Source organism: Lepus europaeus, chromosome 1, assembly GCF_033115175.1.
Source record: "Lepus europaeus isolate LE1 chromosome 1, mLepTim1.pri, whole genome shotgun sequence".
Classification (NCBI taxonomy): domain Eukaryota; kingdom Metazoa; phylum Chordata; class Mammalia; order Lagomorpha; family Leporidae; genus Lepus; species Lepus europaeus.
Window position 1 is genome coordinate 39,433,370 of NC_084827.1, and position 27,085 is coordinate 39,460,454.

A 27,085-nucleotide genomic window follows, 5' to 3' on the forward strand; every position below is an offset into this window, starting at 1 on the left:
ATAAGTATTTTAAACATTTTAACTTGTTTATGTCGAGCAATTATCCTGAAGTACTTTTATTATTCCATTTTACAGACAGGGAAACAGGGGTACAGCATGGTTTATTCATTTGCAAAAGGCCACAGAGCAGGGAAACAGGAGATCTAAATTTCAAACCAACAGAATCTGGCTGCAGAGAGGGTAGATCAAGCAATAATTTACAATGCTTCTCACTAAGTCCTAGGCACCTGGAAAAATTATCATCAGAGTAGTGTGCAGGCAGCCAGTAAAAATAAATAGCTATGGGCCAGCATTGTGGCATAGAGGTAAAGCCGCTGCCTGCCATGCCCACATTCAGTAGGAACACCAGGTGAAGTTCTGGCTGCAACACTTCTGATCCAGCTCCCTTCCATTAGGCCTGGAAAAATAGCAGAAGATGGCCCAAGTGCTTGGGCCCCTGCTACCCACATAGGAGAACTGGAGCGCCTGGCTCCTGGCTTCAGCCTGACACAGACCCTTCTGTTGTGGCCATCTGGGGAGTGAACTAGGGGGTGAAAGATCTCTGTCTCTCCCTCTCTCCCTGTAATTCTAACTTCCAAATAAATATATCTTAAAAATAAATAGCTATTTACTGACTCATTTCTTATTAATATAACTTACAGACTCCATGTTACATGCACACATTTTCCTCAATGATGGGATAGATTTAGGCATAGTAAAAGACACAGCTATCTTGAGGTTATTTGTCCTTTAATTTTGAACATAAAAATGTACACAATGAATCAGAACAGAATGACAAGGCTATAAGTGGAAAGGGTTTTGATACTTTAAGCAATTTTGATTTATATTAAAAGGAAAAAATTTCATATATTTCATAAATACAGTTTTAAGAACATGATGATACTTCCCACTCAACCCTTCCTCCTCCTTGCTTATTTTTATTTTAATAATATTTTTCTTTTGCAATGACATGTTAAATTTACTTTATCATTACAAGATTAACCTTCCACTAAGTAAAGAATTCAACAAATAATAGGGGGAAAAACACTACAAAACATATGGTACCCCTATCTAGGGCTTCACTAGCACACAGCTACATGGTTCTGAAGCTTAGGAGAGAGAGACTGGGGCTGTGAGGTATCTATTTGGGTCATTTCAATCCACAGATGAAGCCCTGTAAACAGGTAAGATCAGCTGAGAGGTGGGGACAGAGGGGTAGAGGGAGATCCCAGAAAATGAGCACACATGGAAACTCAGGTTCATGATCCCAGTGCAGAGCAGGCTATGCAAGCTCACTTAACTTCTATGAACCCCAGTCCTTTCTTTGTAAAGCTCCATGGATCTTTGCTCAAGAGTGAGTGATGAACCATCCCACTTTTAGTGTTTGCAGCTTGAGCTGTGAAAAGATGTAGATGTTGAAAGGGAATCTGAAAGTAGACTTTCTAGCCTCAAGCCTCAGAAAAAGCCAGGCTTCATAGCTGCTGCTTTGCCATGGTAAATAATTATTAGGCCTTTTCTTTCTCACAAAAGGCCGTTCAGATGGTTTCAGTTGCTTTTATTTACTCCACGGGATTTCAGCTTCAGAAATGCATTTGCTGTTACTATGTACAAAGTTCTGCATGGGAGAGTTGAGAACAAAATGGCATCTCCAATACTCCACAGGAATAGTAATGGGGTAGAGAAGATAATAGGGATGATTGTAGTTAGTTTGCTGGCTGTTTGCCTCTTAATACATTGATTTGCTCTTTCCCTTGCTTAATGCTGTTTTTCTGAACATCATCTTGTAAAACATAGTTTTGTTGAGCTGCATTGTAATAGGACAACAGTATGAGCATGCAATAGACAAACATTTGGAAAATTTGAGTGGGAGGAAACTTTCAAGAGGTTCTCAACAAGACCATGAAGGAACCCCGGGATGGAGAGAAAAGGGGCAGTGGAAAACGCCTGCACCTGCATCATTACCCGGCCACTACGTTGTCCAAACCCAGGGAAGAAGGCTGGGGAAGGAATAAGCAGGCTGGCAAAAGAGCGCTGCTCTACATGCTGTGGAGAAATGACAACCCATACAATCTGAGGTTAGCAAATCCCCAGCACACCCATCATACCCAGGCTGACACTGACTGATCTGGTGGCTCACTCTGGCTTCATCTAAGAGCCTGAACACAGAAACAAGCACATCTGAGGGTTGGGGAAAAGGATGAGGATATTCATGAGTGCTGGGTGGTGAAACACAGGAGCTTCATGAACTGGCTCCTTGAGAAATTCCCAGTGGCTGCGAGTCCACACACTTGGCATCATGGAAATTATAAAACCATTCTTTATTAAATGTGATCATTAGTTTTATGAGCAGATCTGTCCTATACTGCAAATAAATAAATAAATAAATAAGGAGAAAAAAGACAACTGAACCCAACCCACCCAGACATTCTGAAAAGAGCAGGGTGGTTACATTCCATAACATTATCTACCTGAGGATTTCACAGACAAAATTTAAGTCACAAATCTATGCACCATTTTGTGATAAAGAGCTACCATATCTGGATTTTGATATTTTATTTAAGACATATTTTTGAAAGGCAGGGTGCCAGAGAGACAAGGAAAGACAGAGAAAGAGAGACCTTCCATCACTGGTTCCTTCCCCAAATGCCCACAAAAGTCAGGTCTAGGCCAGACCAAAAACTCCAGCTGAGTCTCCCACACAGGTAGCCCAGGCCCAAGCACTTGAGCTATCATCGACAGCTTTCACAGGCACATTAGCATGGAGCTGGATCTGTAGTGGAGCAGCTGGGACTCCAACCAGCACAATGAGAAGGAATGATGGCATTGCAAGTGGCAATTTAACCCATCTGCCATAATATTCAACCCCAATTTTGATAGTTTTAAAACAGAGCTAAGCATAAGATATGGAAGACATATTTGAAGTGATGTAAATGATTATAATATAAATGATCAATACATTTGAGTGTATTAAAATTGATTAAAATTTTAATCATAATCTTCAGTAGAAGGTCACCATTTGGGGTTAAAAAGATTTAGACAGTGTTTTCTTAATGGATACAATTTATCTACGAGGTGCTGACTAGATGTCAGTCACTAGGATCTTGCTGACACTGACACATCTCTTTGCAAACTAGCCCTGCCTTCATGTAATTTGCATCTCAGCCAGAAGTTCCAGCTCTAAGCAATAGCAGAAGTCCATAAACAGTGCCGTTGCCATTGTGTGTCACCCTCCCTACTGCATTGGAATTGCCCATCTCTATGGCTGCTCAGGTGTAACTTGCCAAGAAGATCTTGAAAGAATGAGGCTTACAGAAATTAGAGGTCTAGAATTTAAATTAGGATTAATAACCTATTTCAGACAAGACAGATCAACAAGAAGTAAATCCAGGAAGTCATAGATCCTAAAACTGAGAGTTCTTCCTGTAGTTATTTGATTCTGGAATGGTTTTCATGTGCTATAGGAGGTGACAGTATTTTTTTAAGATTTCTTTATTTGAAAGTCAGAATGATAGAGAGAAAGAGTGGGAGAATACACACACACCCACACACACAGAGAGAGAGAGAGAGAGAGAGAGGGAATCTTCCGTCCACTGGTTCACTCTCCAAATGGCCACAACAACCAGGGTTGGTCAGGCCAAAGCCAGGAGCTCAGAACTCCATCCAGGTCTCCCCCATGGGTGGCAGGGGCCCAAGCACTTGGACCACCTTCTACTGCCTTCCCAGGTGCATTAGCAGGGAGCTGCACTGGAAGTAGAGCAGCCAGAAAGCAAATCCTCAAGTAGCAGTTTCACCACGGCCTGGCATTATTTGCCCCAAGGAGACTTAGCATTTTAAGTGTCATTCACATGTCTGAAAAGACAACAATAAGAACCTTTCAGCAGGCTGGGGAAGCTACTCTGCCCAGTATCTTCCTTTCACTCCTTCCATAAATGTAACTCATCTATCCAGGCAATTTCTTCCTAAGACATTGAGGATTGATTGTGGGTCCATGGGGAATGTGTCCACAAAATCTAACCTATGTGCTCATCATTTACTAAGTAAAGTGTTTGGTTTTTTCTTTTTTTAACTTTCATCTAAAGATTTCATTTCATATGAACAAATTGAGAACTAACATCTATAAAAAGTTCTATGATCCATTCAGCATAAAGTGCTTCTAATAGTACTCCCTTGAGCCTACCACAATGTCTGACACACAGTAGGTGCTCACTAAATATTTTTTTTTAACAGAGGCTGGCATTGCGCAGAAGTGGGTAAAGTCCCCAATTCAGACACCGCCATTCCAATATAGGCATCAATTTGAGTCCTGGCTGCTCCAATTCCAATGCAGCTCCCTGCTAATGCTCATAGAAAAGCAGAAAGTGATCCCTGCACCCTCGTGGGAGACCCAGATGGATTTCCAGGCTACTGGTTTGAGTTGCCCAGCCCCAGCCATTGCAGTCATTTGAGGAGTAAACCGGCAGAAGGAAGATCTCTCTCTCCATTCCCTCTCCCCTGCCCTGGTCTCTCCCTCTCTCTCTTGGTAACTCTGCCTTCCAAATAAATAAATCTTTAAAAATTTTTTTTACAAATGTGTCAATGAGTAAGTGGAATCTGAAAGATAGCAATGACATCATGAATTCAACCAAAGTAGTTATGTTTTAGGGTTTGATCTTAAAAAAGAATATTTATGTAAAATAGTAAACATCCTATAATTAGATACAATTTGAACACTTTATAAAGGCTTCCACTACATTTCAAATAGAGCAATAATGACATTCCAGAGTGGGACAAAATGTTCTCCAATGACCTAGGTGTTCTGATGAAATCACACATTAAAACATGATGTGACCACTGATATTCTTTGCAATTTCCTAAAACTTAAAACAGGAAACTGTAAGGTTTATGTTTGGAAAGTGTCATGAGAAGAAACATTGATTAGGAGATGAAACTAGCAATATTTTTTTGGAAACTAATACTATTTTTAAAAACCTTGTTATTCCGCTTTTAAACTTGAGGAGCATCGAAGGGCATACAATGCTTTTCCATTTCAACACACTCTGGTGTCCTTGGTGAATGTCACAAAGCTGTTTCCTATGTCCCCTCCATGCGACTTGCCAATTTTCTGTCATTTCCTCCTTCATCTCATGGTGTTTGTGTGACAAAGGTCTCTGTGTGTATTGCAAAACAGCTTCACTGGTTTAGAGGATACTACAAGCACCCGAGTGAAAGTGTGACTTATGCTCCACATGGCTTAATTTGTCTAAAGACACAAAACAGAATTCACCGTAGCCTTCTTTATAAAGAAATGGCTGGAAAGTTTATTATGGAACCAATAGCCTACTAATTGCCCTTTTGTGAAAGAAGTTTCCAGTGGCTTAGCCAGCTTTTGGACCTCCACAGGGACAAACAAAACAGCAAAACTAATTATGTACTCGACTACATTCTTTCTCTACGCCCTGTGCATTCACCCCAGTTTCAGTCTCTGTCCTCTCCTGTTGAGCAGTTCCTAGTGATTCAGTCTCTTTGGATTTGGCACCTTGAGGATTCTGGGCATCAGACACAGAGCATAGCACCATCCCTACTCTTCATCCTGGACCACTCCTGTAGGTTGCCATTAAGTGCTGACATACACTTCGATTTTCATGTACCTAGCAATATTTAAGAATGACATTGCCCCTGTTCATATTCCTTATAGCATTTCTTAATTTCAAAATTTCCTAAATTTTTCCCCAAAAAGCCCCTATTTTGGTTACGGCATAATTACTGAGAATAGATTGAATACCTTAAGTAGGAAACTTAATCAACATTTTATGTCAAAACAAAATAAGACATGCTCATACTGTCAGCACTATATTTTTATTTCTTTAGTCTAAGAGAAATATTTTGTTCCATTGAATTATCCTACTCTAGATTTTCACACAGTCCTGCCACCGATTTGGCATGCATTCATTCATTTCATTTATCCGACATATGCTTCTGAGTTCAACCAAGTATAAACTGTTTTATTGTCCTCGGGTGTTTGCTTGCTTTCTTAAGTGCTTAGAATGGGAAAGAGCAAAATTGTCATTGTCCTTTATAAAAGGATCCGATTCCAAATAATTAGTGTTTGTGCAGGGCATCCTTTGAAAATATTTCTCTTTGCCTCTCCTCCAGGTTCCACAAGTCTCAAATACCGCCACTCAAATCCACTTTTGCTTACTGAGTCAGATACACCTGAGAACAAGGCGGGCTGCCTGCAGCTCTTCCTCTGATCGAGCCCCCACCCGAGTGCTGAATTCTCTCATGGGAGAGAGCAAGAGGTTTACATTTCTGTAAGCATCAGTCCAGTGCTTTCCCAGGAATTCAGCACAGCACCGAGCACCCACTCTCCAAAGAACAAAACATAGCAGCCCTCACTAAAGGTAAAGAACCCCACCTACTCCTACACAGGTTTTATAGAGTAGAACATCATGGAGAGAAATTGGGATGACTCTTATTTGGGGTATTAGCGTTTAATTTTGCCTCCAAATAAGTACATTCTTAAGTTTTCTTTCTATATGTCACTACTTCATAATTCTTTGCCTAGTCTTTCATAGCCATATATGAAGTTCACCATAAAACGAAAAACCTGCTATATAGCAAACTCTCCCTCCACCCAACCAATAGGACATTAGATGCCCACAGCTAATAAAATCTCTATGATCATTGATGATCAGCAAGTTTTCTACTGTGGAAAGATTTTTTTCCTTAAGAGTTAAATTGGTAAGAGAATTGGGTCTTTTTACTCAGTTTTTTTTAATTCACAAATTTGTCAATAGAGACAAAAACTCAAAAGCCAAGTCCCTCAAGAGCAGGGCATTTAACTTCTGGTCTTTTTTTTTAAAGGTTTTTCCAACTTAAAACAGAAAAATCTAATTGGTCAGAATTTGAGTATTATTTTCAAAGGATTAATATTCTTTAAAAAATAGAAATTGAAATAAGAACTTATCATAGCACACACCAGATCAATGTAAGGAATCTAAAAGAATAAAGATTTCAACTATAATTGTACTTTTGAAATCATGAGAAGTTAAACTTTCCAACACTCTCTACATAAAAGGCATGCAATGTGCAAATGGGAATTTCACAGGATGAACTGAGAGCTGTGTGGGAATGTAACATTTCTGGGTTAAAAGTCAAATTTCTTTATCCAGCTGGTTGAAAGCTTATAAATATGTTAACACAAGCATCTTCGACTAAATTATTATGCCAGCTAGTATTCATCTTCTCGGGGAGTTAAAAATTGCTAAGTAGATGGCGGTGCCAAAAGTACAGACATTTACAGTCAAACTCCTAAATAAAAAGAATTCTGCTCACCCACTTCTATAGGAGCTCACCCGCTCAGTTGAAGGATCTGAAGACTGCTTTCAGCCAGCCTCTGGTAGGAGGAGACGCAGAGTAAGCACGTGATTTCCACAGCACAGCAGCTATGAGCTCAAATAGGAGGCGCGGGTCTCTACCACTCATCTGTCTTCGAGGTTAGCCTGACATCAGCCAGCCATTGACATCCTGAGACTTCCAGAGCTTCCGACGCAAGCCTGACCCAAGATAAATATAGATCCCTGGCACCTGAGCCAAAGGAAGCGAAAGTGCGCTTAGAAATTCTCTCTCATTTTGGGTCTCAGATGAGGAAAATGAAACCCTTAATCCTTTTCCTGCTAAAACCTGTTGTGCTCCTTCACAGGTAGTTGCTGTGCTCAAACGACAGCGAAATTCAAAATCGTTAGTAATCAGTTGGCTGCTTCTCTTGATGACCCTTTGCTGTGATGGTGTCAGTAACAGATGCAGGCGCTCCCTTCCTGGTTCATAGAAGCCATAAAATAGTGAACACTGAGTATCATTTACTCCACAAGGAGCTTGTTTGCTTCAGTAACTTTTACAGGTGAGCCGCCGAAGTGTGAATATGTATTTCTTAGCCATTTTTCTCTGATATGTTTTCTGTAGTAGTTTGGTCACTCTTTGTTTGCCTCAGTTAGCAAGGCTCATTGTGCTGGGTCTTGCAAAGATGCTTTGCTTTAAATTATTGTTTTTCTTTAATCATTTGGAACAGTTGCATAATAGTTGATTTAGTGTGAATTCAGTGTTACTGGTACTCACATGAATAAGGCTCTACCCTCAGCCTGAACACACATTGTGAATGAAGTTCTAGCAAATTATAGCTCTAAAGATATGATGAGATTTCTAACAATAAATAACTCTATAGAATTCATATAATCAAGAACTTCTGTCTTCAAGTGAGTTGAGAAACTAGAAAGTCATACTGCTCTGTGACATTTGGTGGTATTAAATATTTTCAATTATTATTTCTTTAGAGCACAAACATCAAATGTAAATGAGTGAAATAGACATTTTGAAATTTGTCTTTAGTCCTTGTCTATAATCTTGAAGAACAGTGATTTTTCTGCTTACTGCTTGTTGAATTCTTTATTTAGTAAAGGGTTAAGCTTGTGATTATAAAATAAACTGAAGTATGTCAGTTATAGGTTTTTTTGTTTTTTGTTTTTTTTTTAAGAAATTATGGTATATATGGGGCCTGAGCTGTGGTATAGCAGGAAAAGGCAGCTGCCTGCACTGCCAGCATCTCATATGGGCACCAGTTCAAGACCTGGCCACTCCACTTCTGATCCAGCACTCTGTTATGGCCTGGGAAAGCAGTAGAAGATGGCCCAAGTTCTTGGGTCCCTGCACCTGTGTGGGAGACCCTGAAAAGGCTCCTGGCTCCAAATCGGCACAGCTCCAGCCATTGCACCAATCTGGGGAGTGGACAAGTGGATGGAAGTTCTCTCTCTTGCCTTTGTCTCTGCCTCTCTTGTAACTCTGCCTTTCAAATACATATATACATACATACATACATAAATCTATCTTTTAAAAAAGAAATTATGGTATATACACTCTATGGAATACTACTCAACGGCAAAAATTAAGTCCTGTCTTTTGCAACAAAATGGATGCAACTAGAAACTATTAGGCTTAGTCATTGTAAAAGTTAAAAGAAAAAAATAAGAAAGGAAGTATGAGGGAGGGTAGGAGCATGCGCAGGAGGAGGGTAGGGTGGGAAGTATCATTATGCTCTTAAATCTGCATGTATGAAATACATAAAGTTTGTTCACCTTATATAAGTTTAAAAAATTAGAAAATTAAAAAAACAAAAATGGTAGACCTTAGATTTCCCACATTTTAAAAAGTTTTATTTACTTGAAAAGCAAAGAGATTCCAAGAGGGTGGGGATGAGAGAGAGACAGAAACTTCTCATTCAGTAGTTCATTTGCCAAATGCCTACAACTTCCAGGGCTAGGCTGGGCCAGATCAAGGCTGGGGATTCCATCTGGGTCTCTGATCTGGGTGGCAAGGACCCAACTACCTGAATCATCACCCACTACCTCCCAGAGTGCACGTTAGCAGGGTGCTGAATTTGAAGAGTGTAGCCAGAATCACACCCACATGCTGTAATATAGGAAGCAGCTGTCTCAAGATATCTTAACCACCCTGCCAAATGCCTGCCATGAGTTACCACATTTTAAATAAAACAGTATTCCCACCATCCCAGAAAACAAATAAATGGCTATTTTGTCAAGTTACCAAAACCAGTATTTACATAATATTTTAAGAACAAGTCCTGTGTATTAAGCAGTGCCCATGTGCCTGTTGCTTTGCTGGATAGATATTTCAGAATATCTTTCTCACTTCCCAATAGCCTTCCAAATCAAGCAAATATTTTCAGGTATATTTTCTGCAAAAGAAAAGTGAAACTCAGTGTCCTGACAATAGACCCATGGTTAATAAGCAGTTCATTTGAGAACCTAACCCATATAATTGACTTGAAGGCAAGTGTATTTTCACCCCTACACCATAGTTTCAGGTGCACAATGAATTTCCTCCATGCTTCGTATGTATCCCATTAGCCTTCCTCCAAGCAATTCTAAGGCCTCTTTTATTTATTTATTTTTTGTTGGAGCAAAGTTAGGGAATGCACAGAACCAGTCTCTGTGGAGTATCGCTATGACACCAGCAAATCCCCAGAAGCATCATGTCCCTAACACAGGGAAAAGAGGATCCACAAGCCACAGCACTAGCCCAGGATGGTTTCATCGCTTGGTTTTATAGTTGTCAAGTTCTTCTTGCCCATTTGTATAAGCAGGATTTGTCCAACCAGAGCCTGCAGGGCCAGCCCTTGTGCCCACCTCTCTGGCACTCTGAGGTCTGATGAGGGGGAAGGAATCAGTGGGTCAGACCAGGTGGTCAATGCTAGGGTCACTATTGCATGGAGACAAGAAGTCATATAGTCCCAGCTATCATGCATGTAAAATGTTTCTTCTATTTCATCTAGGAACTTGTCAAACTATTTTATCAAATAAATGAGAGAACAAATTTTAAAAATTGAGTGAACAGGGCCCGGCTTTGTGGCACATCAGGTTAAACCTCTGCTTACAATACCTGTATCCCATGTTGGAGCACTGGTTTGAACACCAGCCACTCTGCTTGTGATCCAGCCCCCTGATAATGTGCCAGGGAAAGCAGAAGATGGCCCAATTGCTTGGATCCTAACCATCCACATGGACTACTTGGATGGATTTCCAGGCCGCTGACTTCAGCATAGCCCAGCCATGGCTGTTGTAGCCTTTTAGAATGAATGCAATGGAAGATTTGTCTTTCTGTGTGTGTCTCTCCCTCTCTCTCTGTAACTGTTTATCAAATAAATGAAATCTTTTTTTAAAAAGTCAATGAACACAGTCACAGATCTGAGGGTCCTTCAAATTGTGGAAAAATTTAATTAAAAGAGAAATTTATTTGGGAGTAAAAAAAAAAGTTTTAAATCCATGATTGACCCTTCAAAAAGTTCATGGAAAATATGTACAATGAAAAAACTGAATTTCACATTTTTGGCCTCCAAATTAATCTTACTTTGAATTTCACTTTTCCATGGGCTTTTTCAGGTATTCCAATATTTTTTGTGAAGCCCAGTTAATATCATAGAATGTATTTCCAAGTTCTAAGCACTACCATCTCTGAATATGAATTCTATTCTGTTAAAAATAATAGGAATTCCTAGATTTGCTTTCCATGAATTAGGTATACCTTACCATTTATGAACCCCAGGTTGGACCTCAACCTGGGCAGGGGGGAGGGGGAGGGGGACGGAAGAGAGGCAGTGTAGGGGGATGGGTGAGGGAGGACCATGGCTCTAGCCATGAACTAGCACAAGAACACCAGCCCCTCCACCCAGGGACTCAGAAGTTTTTTTCACCAACCATCTTCAAAATGGAACATTTCCCCCAGGAGCATCAATTAAATACATGGCCTCTTGATCCAACTGGTGGCCTTTCAAATACTTAAGAACTTTCGAACTGGCCTCCACTGGCAGGAAGTGGCATCAGTTCAAGACAGGAAAGCTACATTAACAGTCATGCTGCTAGTACAGCTGTCCCACCCAAGACACTGTCCTGCAATTTCCCATTTCTGTATGAAAACTCATTCTTGAGAACAAGCAGTTAAATCCATCTGTACATGTGCAAAGCATCCTGGTTACCGTAGCAGTAGTATGGTTAGTTGTTGTACTTTCTCTCCTACTATCACCTGCCAAATCCTGCTTCTCTGATGCCTTCTGGATCCTACCTCTCCATCACATATTTTTCTTTTCCATTTAACCAGCATCTTCCAGTGTGCCTTATGTAGCATTCATGACATTGGGGCAGGCATTTAGCCTAGTGGTTCATGTTAAACTCTGCCCAACCAGCTGCCCTCATATCAATCCTGTGTGAAATGTCCTTAATCAAACATCCACTTCAAGTGAAGCCTTTATTGCCATAGTCTCTCAAAACAGACTTCAATATATTGTCTTCTTGAAAAACACTAACAGTGTGGATGAGAAGTGTTCTCACCAAATAGATGATAACCATGAGCGGCCACATCTGTGCTGATTAGCCAGGTTCTAATTCCACAGTGTCCAGACATGCTTCAAAACAGTGTTGTTCATGATAAATGCACACAATTTTATGTGTCAATTAAAAAACAGTAACTTATATGTTTGAAAAAATATTCACTTCAGGGGAAAGTACTTCCTATGTGCTTGCTACTCAAAAATAATGAGGATCAAGGAAAATTTATCCTATTAAAATAATTTAATGAAATAGGGCTTTTAAGTCTTTTAAGGCTAAAATTATTGCTAAACTTCATCTCTTTAGTTTTGTTCTCCCTTCCAATGTCTGTTGTTTCATTGTAAAAGTCTTAGCAACCATCTCCATGACACACTGTAGCCACAAAGATGCACACTTGCCTGCTGAATGGATGTGTGGTCATTTAATCATTTATTCATTCAGCAGAAAGATACATTGAGATTCCATTTACATGCATTGTTGTGCTATTCTTTGATGAAAAATGGTAAATTAAGAGCCAAAGTCTTTGCTGTCAATATCTTATTGTTTAGCAAAGGAGGGCAAAAGACATTGCAAGGGGATAAGCTGGGCAATCAGAAGGCTTACACAAGGGGACTTCAAAAAGTCCATGGAATATAAAATAAAGAGGTAAGCTTATTTTGATAGAAAAAAAGTATTGAAAAGCAAGCATACCTGGTACTGGTACAGAAATAGATGGATAGACCAATGGAACCAAGTAGAAACACCAGGAATTAATCCAAATATCTACAACCAACTTATATTTGATCAAGGAGCTAAAACCAATTCCTGGAGCAAGGACAGTCTCTTCAACAAATGGTGCTGGAAAAACTGGATTTCCACATGCAGAAGTATGAAGCAAAACCCCTACATTACACCTTATACAAAAATCCACTCAACATGAATTAAAGATCTAAATCCAGGACCTGGCATAATCAAATTATTAGAGACATCAGAGAAACCCTGCAAGATATAGGCACAGGTAAAGACTTCCTGGAAAAGATCCCAGAGGCACAGGCAGTCAAAGCTAAAATTAACAACTGGGATTACATCAAACTGAGAAGTTTCTGTACTGCAAATGAAACTGTCAGGAAAGTAGAGGCAACTAACAGAATGGGAAAAAATATTTGCAAACTATGCAACTGATAAAGGATTAATAACCAGAATCTACAAAGAGATCAAGAAACTCCACAACAACAAAGCAAACAACCCACTTAAGAGATGGGCCAAGGACCTAACCAAACATTTTTCAAGAGAAAATCAAAATGGCCAAGTAACACATGAAAAAATGTTCAGGATCACTAGCCATCAGGGAAATGCAAATCAAAACCATAATGAGGTTTCACCTCACTCCGGTTAGAATGGCTTACATACAGAAATCTACCAACAACAAATATTGGCAAGGATGTGGGAAAAGGGTACCCTAACCCACTGATTGTGAGAATGTAAACTGGTAAAGTCACTATGGAAGACAGTTTGGAGATACCTCAGAAATCTGCATATAGCCCTACCACACAACCCAGCCATCCACTCCTCAGAATTTACCCAAGGGAAATTAAATTGGTAAATAAAAAAGTTGTCTGCACCTCAATGTTTATTGCAGCTCAATTTACAATAGCTAAGACATGGAATCAACCTAAATGCCCATCAACAGAAGACTGGATAAAGAAATTATGGCATATGTAGTCTATGGAATACTACACAGTGGTAAAAAAAAAATGAAATCAGGTCATTTGCAACAAAATGGAGGAATCTAGAAAACATCATGCTGAGTGAAATAAGCCAGTTCCAAAGGGACAAACACCATATGTTCTCCCTGATCTGTGACAACTGACCACCTAAAAGGAAACCTGTGGAAGTGAAACGGAAACTATGAGAAGCAGCGATTTGATCAGCCCTTGTCCTGACTGTCGAGGAACAGCTTACTACTTTATTCTTTTTAGTATTTTCTTTTTCTACTTATTACCATTGGTTGAACTCTTTAATTGACACACAATTATTCTTAGGTGTTTAAAGTTAACTGGTAAATGATCCCTGTTTAAAAAAAAAAAAAAGAGTGGGAATTAGAGAGGGAGGTGATGTACAGTTTGGCACATACTCCCTTGGACTTACCCCTAAGGGTAAAGCTAAAAACTTGCCATGAGACTCCAAATCCCATTAGTTGGCAGGTACCGATGCCATCTTACTAGTTAAAGTGATAAGTTTAAGTTCATAACTGATCATACAGATAGGATTAAGTGTCAAAGGAATCACAAAAATAAGACCACTGTCTGCAAATAATAATTTATAGAATTAAAAAGGAGTGAATGATCTTACATGGGAAGCAGGATACACAGCAGACTCATAGAATGGCAAATGCCCTAAACAGCACTCTGGCCTCAGAATCAACCCTTAAGGCATTTGGATCTGGCTAAAAAGCCCATGAGACTTTCTCAGGCATGGAAAGCCAAGACACTGTGGAAAAAAAAATGACCTAAATGAAAGATCTCTGCGAGTGAGATTCCAGTGGAAAGAATGGGCCATCAAAGAAGGAGGTAACTTTCTCTGAAGGAAGAATTTCCACTTTGACTATGACCTTGTCTAAACAACATCACAGTTGGTGAACTCAAAAGGCTTCCATAGCCTTGGCAGCTCATGACAAGAGCCTTGGGTGATTACGTCATAAATAAGAGTGGCAATTGTTAAATCAGAAACGGGAGTCACTGTGTACTTTCTCCCCATGTAGGGCCTCTGTCCTTAATGTTGTACTATGCGAATTAATGGTAAAACTACTACCCAAACAATACTCTATATTTTGTGTGTCTTTGTGGGTGCAGTCTGTTGAAATCTTTACTTAGTATATACTAAGTTGATTTTCTGTATATAAAGATAATTGAAAATGAATCTTGATGAAGAATGGAAGAGGGAGTGGGAGAAGGATGGTTGTGGATGGGTAGGAGGTTATGGGGGGGAAGTCGCTGTAATTCAAAAGTTGTACTTTGGAAATTTATATTTATTAAATGAAAGTTAAAAATTAAAGTTTAAAAAAAGAGTGTTAATTGTTAAATCAACAATGGGAGTCACTGTGCACTTGCTCCCCATGTAGAACCTCTGTCCTTAATGTATTATATTATGATAACAGTGAAACTAGTCTTCAATCAGTACTTTATATTTTGTGTGCTGTGTGGATGCAAACTGTTGAAACCTTTACTTAGTATAGAGTTGATCTTCTGTATATAGAGATAATTAAAAATGAATCTTAATGAAGAATGGGATGGGAGAGGGAGTAGGAGCTGGGATGGTTTGTGGGTGGGAGGGTGGTTATGGGGGGAAGAATTGCTATAACCCAAAAGTTGTACTTTCAAAATTTATATTTATTAAATAAAATTTTTCTATAAAAAAAGAAAACCATGCATATGGGGCACATGCAAAAATACTTACATGGAAAATGTATACTATAAAAACTTATGCATGGATCTTAAAACATGCACAAAGACATACACATGGATGTGTGTGATGAATACATGCATATATTGATATTTGTATCTAAAAATACAGATATACATTGTATATATACAGGTATATGTGGATATTACACAATATATAGATAAGGGTGTGTACGTATGCACATGTGTATTTAAGCTAAGGTGTAGGTATTATGGCAAAGAGTTAGGAAAGCATTCAAAGACAAGGGACTAACAGCTGCAGTAAGTATGCAATGGACAAGAAGGGACCTGGAAAATTTAAGTAACTGAAAGCTAAAAGCAGAAAACCCATGTGGTTGGGTAGCAAAGAACAGGGAGGAGTAGTAAGAGAGGGTGCAGGAGGATTAGGGATGGACCAGATGTCATGGGGGTTTTTAAGGATTTGTCTTAGGAACAATGAGAAGCCTCTGAAGTGTTCTAATCTTGAGAAATACAGGACTGGGTCTCAATTACATTTAAAAACATAGTCTCTGCCAGCCAGCCAGCCAGCCAGCCACTAGGTTGTTAATATACCAAAGATGGAAGAACGGAGTGGCAAACCCAGGGAGGCGACTTTTGCTGATTGTGATGATAACTTGTCCTAAAATGGATGCAGTAAAATTAAGGGAAAAACATGAGTTTCAGAAATATTCAGAAGGTAACTTCAACTGGTGGGATGGGGGGCAGAGGAAAAGAAAGAGGAATGAGATTGATTAAGGAAATCTTTAAATTGAAGCTATTCTATACCCCAACATCCATTCTTTGAATAACATCTGACAACACATTTAGCCAAGAAATTAGTGCATAGCGGGTGCTAAACAATTATGTCCTGAATGAAGAGTGAATGAATGAGTGAACAGATGGAACAATAGGAACACAGGGATGAATGATATTACAACAATTCAGTCTGCCCCAGTATCCATGGCTTTGGTCTTCACAGATTCAACTAATGTGATAGAAAATATCTATTTACAAAAACTGATGTCGATACTGCATACATATAGACTTTGTTTTCTTTTTATTATTCCCTAAGTCATATGACATGGTATAATTGCTATTTATGAAGAATCTACATTGTACTAGGTAATAGTCTCTAGGATGTTTAGGGTATACTGGAGGGTGTACTTGATATATGCAAATATTATACCATCAGAAACAAGTGTCTGCAAATTGTGGTATTGTGAGAAGTCCTGCAACCAATTCCCAGGGGGATACTGAGGGATAACAGTATATCTTTTAGCTTGGCCATCAGAAGAAGCTTTCACAAGGCTTTGACAAGGAAAGTCAACACACAAGTGACAACTTTGGAACTGTGAGTTTGAAGAGATACTCAATTCTAACAGAGGAAGAACCAAAGGAAACAACAAAAAAGAAGAACAGTACTAACAGCAAAATGTTAAACATGCCTGAGAGAAATTGTGCAAGAGTTTTGCATACATCTGGCTGTGCATATAGAGTTTGCAATCTAATGGGAACTTGGTTCCCCCAGGACCAAGAGCAAATAATATCCACAGGACATAAAGTCTCTCATCTAGCACAACAACAGGCTGATGGCCAATTATGGAAGAAGCCAAGCAGATGTCCCACTGGTTTTTAAATCAGAGACAGAGCCTTGGTTTGTTCTAATTATTACCTCCATGCTGTAGAAAACTTTGTGTTCATGTTATCAGACAATTATCAACAATAATCAAACAATTCTTATATACTCTCTCGATAAGCAATTGTACAAAGTAGCATCCAGTAAACAAAGGAGTTCCACCCTCTTGTCTCCAAGACATACTTATAATCCTGAGGTCAAAGTGATCTGGTCAAGTGCCAGAATTGAGATGTCCGGGCTTAGATCACACTTCATGGATAACCCCTCTGTTTTTGCATATTTCCTTCCTGTCCACCCTTTCTGTCAACTTTTTTGGTCTCCTTTGATTTATCTGAATTGTTTTTTTTTAAACTAATTTATATATTTGGAAGGGAGAGAGTGAAAGAGTGAGAGACAGAGAGGTTCCATTTGCTGGTTTACCCTCAAAAGCCAGGAATCTGGAACTCAATCTTGGTGTTCCATTTGGGTGGCAAGAGCCTGGGTACTCAGGCCTTCATCTGCAGCATACCAGGGTGTGTGCATTAGCAGGAAGCTGTATCAGAAAGGAGAGCTAGGGCTTGAACTCAGTGACTATAGTACAGGTATCCCAACTGGCATCTTAACAACTGTACCCAATGTCCACCTTGCTTTACATACACTCCAAATATATGTATCCATTAAAGTCTAGACCTATGTTCTCTCTTATCTTCCAACATCTTCTCTTCCTTGGTGAACTATCCTCTTCACAGGCTAAATTCCAAAATCTATTTTTTTACCCTTAAACTTTAACTAGTAAAATCAGTTGGATTTTTTGAAAATATTCCATATATTAGTACAGTGCTGGTGATTTAATATTCTAACTCTGATATAATACGGACATTTATCATTTTACAAGTTTAAATGGAGGCTTGGAGTAGTGAAGAATCTGACTTTGCTGTGACAGTGCACCCATGGGTGCAGGTCTTGGGCACTGGGATAATTATATATTTTATTTGGTCTCCTGTGTTCCATATTCATTGCCTCCTGCTAAGTCAGTGATTATCACTCACTTTTACTATGGAGACATAGTTGATATCCTTGCACACAGATTTTTTTGCCCTTTAGTTGATTAGATATCTTCTTAAAACTCAAATTTGATTTTATAATTTATGCATTTTAAATGAAACATTAATAGATTTTTAACCCCATAGATTTTAACTTCTCAGATCAATCTCTAAGACCCTCAACTGTCATTCCTTTTCTTGCATAATCTGCTCTTCAATGAAATAATTCCTGCACTATCTCTTCCTGCTTCCAATATTTCTTCTGTTGAGAGTTTGTCAGTACTGTACCTGTCACACCCTAAATTTAATGAATTTTTAAAGATTAATTTATGTATTTATTTGAGAGGCAGATTTACAGACAGAGAGAGGGAGAGACAGAGAAGTCTTCTATCCACTGGTTCAATCCCCAAATTGCTGCAATGGCCAGAGCTGGTCAGTCTGAAGCCAGAAGCTTCTTAATGATATCCCACAAGGGTGCAGGGGCACATGAACTTCTACTGCTTTTCCAGGCCATTAGCAGGGAACTGGATTGGAAGAGGAGCAGCTGGGACTAGAACTGGAGCCCATATGGGATGCCACACCATAGGCAGGGGCTTCACCTACTATGCCACAGTGTTGGCCTCTCAGTGATAAGATGTGTATACTTGAAGCCTTTTGAAAAATAGCATGTCCAGTATCCATCCCAGTCTAACTGAATTTGAATTAATTGGTATTTCTGTGTTGGAAAATTACTGTTAGTGCCACCATTGGCCTATATAGTAACTTTGTGTAAATGAAACAAGTCACTTCCTTAAGACACTTTACTCTGCAAGAAAATTGCCATATATATATAAGTAATATATATTTACAGCTTTCATGTATAGTACAACATACTCATATGTATATTATCACATTCATAGTATGAAAGGCAGTCTTTAGAATTGCTATATTCAGCAGTGTACCATGCTTTTATTTCAGGATTCAGTGAAAGTATCTCCTGTCTGTGATGTTTTCTTCAATACCCTTTAGTCAATAAAATCTATTTCTCTATTGATCTCTCATAGGCCTTATTTCACCTGCCAATAGAAATCTCACTTAGACTTGTTAATAATAACCTCATTGGCAGAATTGAGGGTGTATTTAGTTAATTTATCCTACAGTTAAATTAAACAATTGTTTTATAAATTGATTTCAGATAAATCATAGCTTTAGAAAGACTTCAGGTTGGAAAATATGGTGGCCTTACAGAATTTTTTTTGTATTATAAGTATTTCAACAACAAATTTCAAATAACAGAAAACAATATGAAATCAGTGGAACAAATAAAGAAAATAATCATGAAGGCGCAAGAGGGATTTGCCCCAATAGTCAAGGACGGTTTCCTTAAGTCCAAGCTTGGTGTCTCTTCCTGGCAGCCAGGACCACAAGGGAACTGCATTGTGTTTCAAAGCTCTCACCAAATAACAGAGAACTCAATAGTCTTTCAAGAGACATCAAATGACTTTAGGCACTCTGTTCTAAGAGTGCTTAATTGGATCTTTATAAAAGATAACCATTAAAATGGACAGTGTCTCCATAGTACTGATGACAGCTTAGGAAGCAAAAATGATCTTCAGAGATTTAGACTCTATAAGACCTCACAGGGGTTGGCCCATGCCTAGCTTTCCATCCTTCTCTCTTACTGTGTTGTACATTCCATGCTGTCAAATAACACAGGCCCCCTGGAAGGTGACCACCACATCCCACCTCTGCACCTGTCCCAGTGGATCCCTCTGCCTGGCTCTCTCCCCACCCCATCAGTGTCTTTGTTCAGCTGTTACCTTCCCATGGGCCATCGTTTCAAAGGCTCCTGAAAAACCCTCCCCATTCTCTGTCTCCCAACCCCATTCATTGCCCATCTCATACTTCATGATTTTTCCACTTATTATTGTCCTATTGTTCTGATTTTTAATATCTATCTTCCATATGAAAGTGTAAGCTCCTTGAGACCAAAGATATTTCCATATCTTGTGTATGGCCATATTCATACTGCTTGGGGCAGTACTCAGTGCCTAGAATGCACACCAGAAGTATTGATTGACTAGTTAAATAACAATTTTTCATATACTTCTTTATTGAAATTAACCTATGACAAAAACATTCAATATTTAATTTTGAACCACAATTCCCTGAAAGAATATTTGTGGAGAAGGAAGAAACCTATCATACAGTATGTCCCTTGCAGATTTGTCTTACCAGAAGAAGTTATAGGAATTAATAGCAAACAAACATGAAAAGAAAACCCCTGCTGTATTTGTTTGTGATGATGCATAACAAATAGCAAATTTATTGCTTAAGGCACCACCCACTTATTACTTCATAGTTCTGTGTGTCAGAATTGTGGGCATAGATGGGCTAAAGTCAAAGTTGGGACTGGGATGGGTTTTCACCTGAGGCTGGGTACCTTCCAAGCCCATATAGTGGTCCCTAGCCTTTGTGAGATGAAGGTCCCTGCTTCCTTGTTGACCATTGGCAAGGTTGGACTCCTTGAAACTTCCCTCAGAGCCTAGCTAGGAGGCCTTCCTACTTGAAAGCCAGCAGAAGAATCTCATAGACTTCAAAGCCCTGTCACCTTTCTAAAACCATGCACCTAATCCACTTGGGATCTGCAAAGTCCCTTCACATTTGGCATAACCATTTCACAGTCTCAGAAGTGAAAAATGCCAAATACACTGTTCCACCAACACTCAGAGGGAAGGGGATTCCTATGAGAAGAAATGTGTGAGGCTATCAGGAATCCTGTCTACCACACCTAATATGTTATTATGTCAAAGCAGGTCCAACCAACGTTGTTGGTCACACCCAGAAAAGAAGATCAAGAAATGGTTGCTCACATCTGTAGAGCTCGTACAGTTATGAGAGCTTCCTATTTTCTCTTTAAACAGAGAAAATTATTTAAATTCCTATGGCTATCATTTCTCATTGAAAACCATTGTGCTAGTTTCATTCATCTTGAGCTGATGATTTGAATTTTGAAATAGTAACATAAATAATGCTAGCCATAAATATTAGAAAATTAATTTGTTACTAATCCCATAATCCAATTTATCTCAGGATTCTGCCTCACATATGAAAAAAAGATGCTTTCTTATATCAGGATTGCTATCCCAGGAATCAAACAATACAAATCCCTGCTCCTCAGCAGAACATCTGCATAATTTGCAGGTAAGTTTTCTCCTAATGTAATTTCTGATGTTAAAATTAGTGTCACTTTCAATATATTTTACTATTTAATGTGCAATATCTAAGTTATTGCCAGCCTGTTTCCTCTTCTTAGAACAGTATTATGTGGCATGCTTGTGAAAAAATGTGGGGAAGTATCCAATGAACTGAGACCACTAAATCTCTGTCAACTCATAGGACACCCAGTCAAACAGAAAAGAAGAAACTTTAATGGTGTCAGTTACTCTGGGATTTAGGCTTCAGGAAATTAGGAAGATTTCCTAAGCACTTGAAAAACATTGAAGTGATAATATTCAATTCCTTCTACCAATCAGATTACTTCAGTGGTAATATATTTATCAACTGCCCTTATGTTGAATATTATAAAGACTTTTTTCTGTCACTTTTAAATGTGGAAAGCAAAAAAGGGAAGGTGTTGCCATCCTAGCATCAGAAAAAATAGGCTTTAACATTAAAAACTTTAAAGTTGAAGGGCACTATGTGATCATTAAGGGGTCAATTAAAAAAGAAGATATGACTATAATAAATGTATTCATATGCAATTACAGGACACCTGCCTATTTAAAAGAAATGTTAATGAATCTAAATGGAGACAACTACTCCAATACAATAGTAAAGGGGGACTTCAAAACCCCACTTTCATCAGTTGACATATCAACTAAATGGAAAATTGACAAACAGAGCTAAATGACACTATGTACCAAATGAACCTAACTGATATCTACAGAACTTTTAGCCACACAGTTGCAGAATAAACATTCTTCTCATCATTCTATGGGACTTTCTCTAGCATAGACCACATGTTAGGCCATAAAGCAAGTCTCAGCAAATTCAAAAAATTCAAAATCATACCATGCATCTTTTCTGAACACAATGGAATGAAGCTAGAAATCAACAACTCAAGAATCTCTAGATTATATGCAAACACATGGAAACTGAACAACATGTTCCTAAATGAAGAGTGGGCCATAGAAGAAATCAAAAGAGAAATCAAAAAATTTCTGGAAACAAATGAAAAACAATCCATCATATCAAAACTTATGGGATACAATAAAAAGTGTTAAAAGGGAAGTTTATATCAATCGATGCCTACATGAAGAAATTGGAACGGTACCAAATAAATGAGCTATTAGTGCATCTAAAGGACATAGAAAAACAACAAACCAAACCCAAATTACTAGGAGGAAAGAAATTAAAATTAGAAAATAAATAAAATTGAAACAAAAAATACAAAATATCAATAAAATTAAGAGGTTTTTTTTTGGAAAAAAAAAAAAAGTAAAATTGATGTACCATTAGCCCAACCAAAAAAAAAAAAAAAAAAAAAGAGGGAGAAGACCCAACAACCTAGGTTAAATTTATTCCAAGGTGTTTAATTCATTTTGGAGAAACACAGAGAGAAACAGAGGGAGAAACAGATGGATCTTCCATATATATGCTCACTCCCTAAAAATGTCTACAACAACCAGAGATAGGCTAGGCTGAAACTGGGAGCCAGGAATTCATTCTGGGTCTCTGACATTAGTGGCAGGTACCCAGGTACTTGTGTCCTCACTGGCTGACTGGCAGGGTACAGAGCAGCAGGAAGCTGGAATCCAAAGTGGATCCAGATTCTAACCAGACTCTCCAATATGGGATGCAGACACCTCAAGTGGCAACTTAATCATGGCACCTAACACCTGCTCCAGTGTTCAGTTTTGATAAAAATAATGAATGTTCATTTGACAACATCTAAGGCAATCTCAAACTGTTTATTTCGTCTCTTTTTTAAGTATATTCTGAATTGATTATAAAGTAGAAACTGAAACAGATAATAAAGATATTATATCATAAATGTTATTTCTAATTTGTAATTCATTAATTTAAATCAATGACTGGGGAAAATGCTTTGATAATAGAAACTAGTTATCACAGAAGATAGCTAGTTTAAAATACCCTAAGATTATGCATGAAATTGCTTTGACGGTTCAGAGACAGATGGGAAAGTATGCAATAACAGGATATCATTGGAAAGCTGAAAAAAAAAAAACATAGTATTTGAACATGTGAAAAAGGATAAAGAATGGGTGTCTAGGTAAAGGAACACTTGAAGGCCCTGAAAGAGGCAGGGAATGTATGAGACACAGAGACATTCAGTTTTCCTGGAGCTCTGCTAACTCCAGAAGTAGGAAATAATTTTTATGTGGGGCAATAAGGGAAATGAAAAGTGGATAAAGTTTATGGAAACAATTGAATGTTTGGCTAAGTATCCAGTAAGTAGGGATTGGGTTCAGCAGAATCTTGAAAATTAAAGAAAGGTTGATGCAATTCAGTCTCTCCACATTTGTCATCTTTTAACTCACAATTTCTTTTTGCTTCTTGTTGTCTATTCTCTGAAAATTATCAGACATTCATGTTTTTAAGAAAGAGCATTAGAATAATACTCAAGATACCTGTGCAGCCTTTTGCCTTGGTGTTTGAATTATTACTTTAACTTTTCCAATTATTTATTTAACATAATCTTCCATTCCCTTATTCACAAATTGACATTAAACTACCAAATCTGTGTACTGTACTTTGTAATTGGAAGATTATGAATTGAATATGTTTGCCACATCATTTTTTGTGAATCATCTAGGTATCAGTAAGGAGTATTATTACTTTAGTAAATACTATGTATCCTTTATAATAATATAGGCTGAGAGGAAGGTAAAAGGCAGTCAGACCAAGTCTATGTACTTTATTACTGAGTTCATATTACAATCTGAAGTGAAGCCCATTATTCAACAGAAGACTCAACCAGAAATCATTAATACATACTAGGGGTACAGAAAAGATTTTGCATCTATTGAAATTGAACCACCTCTTAGCATAAAAGCCCAAACACATAGTATTATTTAACAAGACTTTTTACATTGTGAGACAAATTTTAAACAAATATTTAATAAATCATCACTGAAATCTCCTATTAGATGGTAACGTAAGATCCTGTGTTTGCTATTCACAGTTGTTTGATGCCATTTCAACTTTAGGAATTGTAATCATTGATTCTCAAAAGCTGTGGGCTAAGTCTGAGGATGCCAACTTTTGCCTTTTTATTTGTAGATAGGATGTCCTTCAAGGTAAATGGTATCAGCTGGATTTTTTTTTTCCTTATTTCATGCTTGGATTTCTTTTGCCTTAGATGAGGATTTTTTTTTTAGCTAAAATGAGTATGTAAACTATATATTAATGCATGATTTTACGTCAGGTTTATTATTCTAATTTCTTAGTTGATTCAGTATCTGCATTTATAGGATACATTTGTAAGCATTCTAGAAGCTTCTAATAATCAGTGCTGGGGGCTTTCACTGTTCTTTTTATGTTCACTTTTTTTAAAACTTTTATTTAATGAATATAAATTTCCAAAGTACAGCTTATGGATTACAATGGCTTCCCCCCCCATAACTTCCCTCCCACCTGCAACCCTCCCCTTTCCCACTCCCTCTCCCCTTCCATTCACATCAAGACTCATTTTCAATTCTCTTTATATACAGAAGATCAATTTAGTATATATTAAGTAAAGATTTCAACAGTTTGCACCCACATAGAAACACAAAGTGAAAAATACTGTTTGAATACTAGTTATAGCATTAAATCACATTGTACAGCACGTTGAGGACAGAGATCCTACATGAGGAGTAAATGCACAGTGACTCCTGTTGTTGACTTAAATTGACACTGTTTATGGCATCAGTAATCACCCTAGGCTCTTGTCATGAGTTGCCAAAGTTATGGAAGCCTTTTGAGTTCACCGACTCAGATCATATTTAGACAAGGTCATAGTCAAAGTGGAAGTTCTCTCCTCCCTTCAGAGAATGGTACCTCCTTCTTTGATGACCTGTTCTTTCCACTGGGATTTCACTTGCGGAGATCTTTCATTTAGGTTTTTTTTTTTGTTTTTTTTTTTTGTTGTTTTTTGTTTTTTTGCCAGAATGTCTTGGCTTTCCATGCCTAAAATATTCTCATGGGCTCTTCAGCCCAATCTGAATGCCTTAAGGGCTGATTCTGAGGCCAGAGTGCTGTTTAGAACATTCGCCATTCTATGAGTCTGCTGTGTATCCTGCTTCCCATGTTGGATCCTTCTCTCCCTTTTTGATTCTATCAGTTAGTATTAGCAGACACTTGTCTTGTTTATGTGATCCCTTTGATTCTTAGTCCTATCATTATGATCAATTGTGAACAGAAATTGATCAAATGGACTAGTGAGATGGCATTGGTACATGCAACCTTGATGGGACTGAATTGGAATCCCCTGGTATGTTTCTAACTCTACCATTTGGGGCAAGTCAGCTTGATCATGTCCCAAATTGTTCATCTCTTCCCTCTCTTATTTCCACTCTTATATTTAACAGGGATCACTTTTCAGTTAAGTTTCAACACTTAAGAATAACTGTGTATGAATTACAGAATTAAACGAATAGTATTAAGTAGAACAGACAAAAAAATACTAAGAGGGAAATGGTGACTTGATCAGCCCTTGCCCTGACTGATGATGAACAACTTAATATGTTATTCCTTAGTATGTTCATTTTTTTTTAAGAAGTTACATGCTTTGTCTTTTCAAGCATAAACATGTAAAACAGATTGATTAAACTATGTGTTATTCAAAGGACATTGTTATCTGCTGCTGCTGATAGTGGTTAAAATATGACAAAGAAGCCATGAAAATCTCACTTAATGTAGGCCACATCAAATCCTATTTGAAGGTGCATATATTTAACTGGAAAACTTTAAGGAAAGCCTGTAGATTTACTACCTGTCAGTCATCCCCAGAGAGCCAGATAAATTTAAAAAGCCAAGACACAAAAGGCCGGCATAGTCATCATCTGAAAAAGGTCCATGGGCTGAAAAGCATCTGTATCCACCATTTGGAGGAATGTTTTGAGTGACCTCATCTATTGTGCGCAGGTGTTCATGTGGTACTGCTCTTTCAGCAGCACACTTGACGCAAGCCACTGGGATGGTTTTCATTCTGAGTCCTTGCAACCTGTTCTTAGGTAACCTTTTGTTCTGAGACATCATGATTGTGGAACCTGAGTACAACAAGTTTTCTTTAACATTCTTCTAAATATTTCAACAGCTGCCAGGACTGACAAATACCCTGGATAGGGGCCCCCCATGCATTTTTCAGTAATGGAAGAATCTAGAAATTATAGTTGTTCTGTGATGTGACCAGCATAAGTGTCATCAACCTGTTGGCAGGCAGATACCAAGAATTGTTGAACAGGAGTCCTGTCATTGCTTTCTTTTTACCTCCAGTTCAATGGGGGTGTGTGTGTGTGCAGGGTGGATTTATGGGGGAAGTCCACACTGGGAACACAGGCTATTTCTGAAGAAGAAAACCCAGCAGAAAGGAAAGAGAACTTTCTTAAATCATGTTATTTAATCGCTGACTTAGGCTTTGTTGACAACTCATGGGACATCTATCTGCTCGCACCAGCCTCTCCCTATGAAATGTAGCTCGGCTGGCTCACTTCTAATCTATGTTCATCATGTTCCCGATTCCCTCTCACCTCGTTCTGTACATTTCTGATTTGAACTACAAGCCTGCCCAGTGGACATGGTGTTCCCAGGTCCACTGCCTGGACTCTTGAACTCAGCTTATCTGTTGGTCTAGCTTAGGCTCCTTCCACTAGCAGTTACAGTTTCTGCGTTCTTAAGTGGGACATTGAGTGGTATCTTGCACCTTGGAAAAATTCACCTTCTACCACTGGTTAATCAGATAGTGCCCAAGAAGGCCAGCATATCTTCAGCAGTTTGGGGCTTAAAAGTAAAATTTGGGCTTCTTGAATTAATTTTCCATCTATTCAAACATACATTTCAAAATAAACACTTAACTATAATTAAATATCCCAAAAATATAATAATAGGGGATAGTATTGTATCTCAGCATGTTAAGCTTCTGTTTGGGGTGGTGGTATCTCATACCCAAGC

General features: G+C 38.3%; 1 protein-coding gene across 2 annotated transcripts in view; it reads right to left on the minus strand.

Annotated features, from left to right (window-relative positions):
- The window catches only part of CD36 (CD36 molecule), a 129,147-nt gene that overhangs the window by 82,678 nt on the left and 19,384 nt on the right, over positions 1–27,085 (minus strand). Inside the window, exon 1 of one of the 2 annotated variants that reach the window (XM_062210603.1) lies at positions 7,294–7,316. The exons of the other annotated variant lie outside the window; for it this stretch is intronic. The gene's annotated coding sequence lies outside the window, so the exon portion shown is untranslated. Of the gene's footprint in view, positions 1–7,293; positions 7,317–27,085 lie in introns of those variants that run through there. 2 annotated transcript variants of the gene reach the window in all.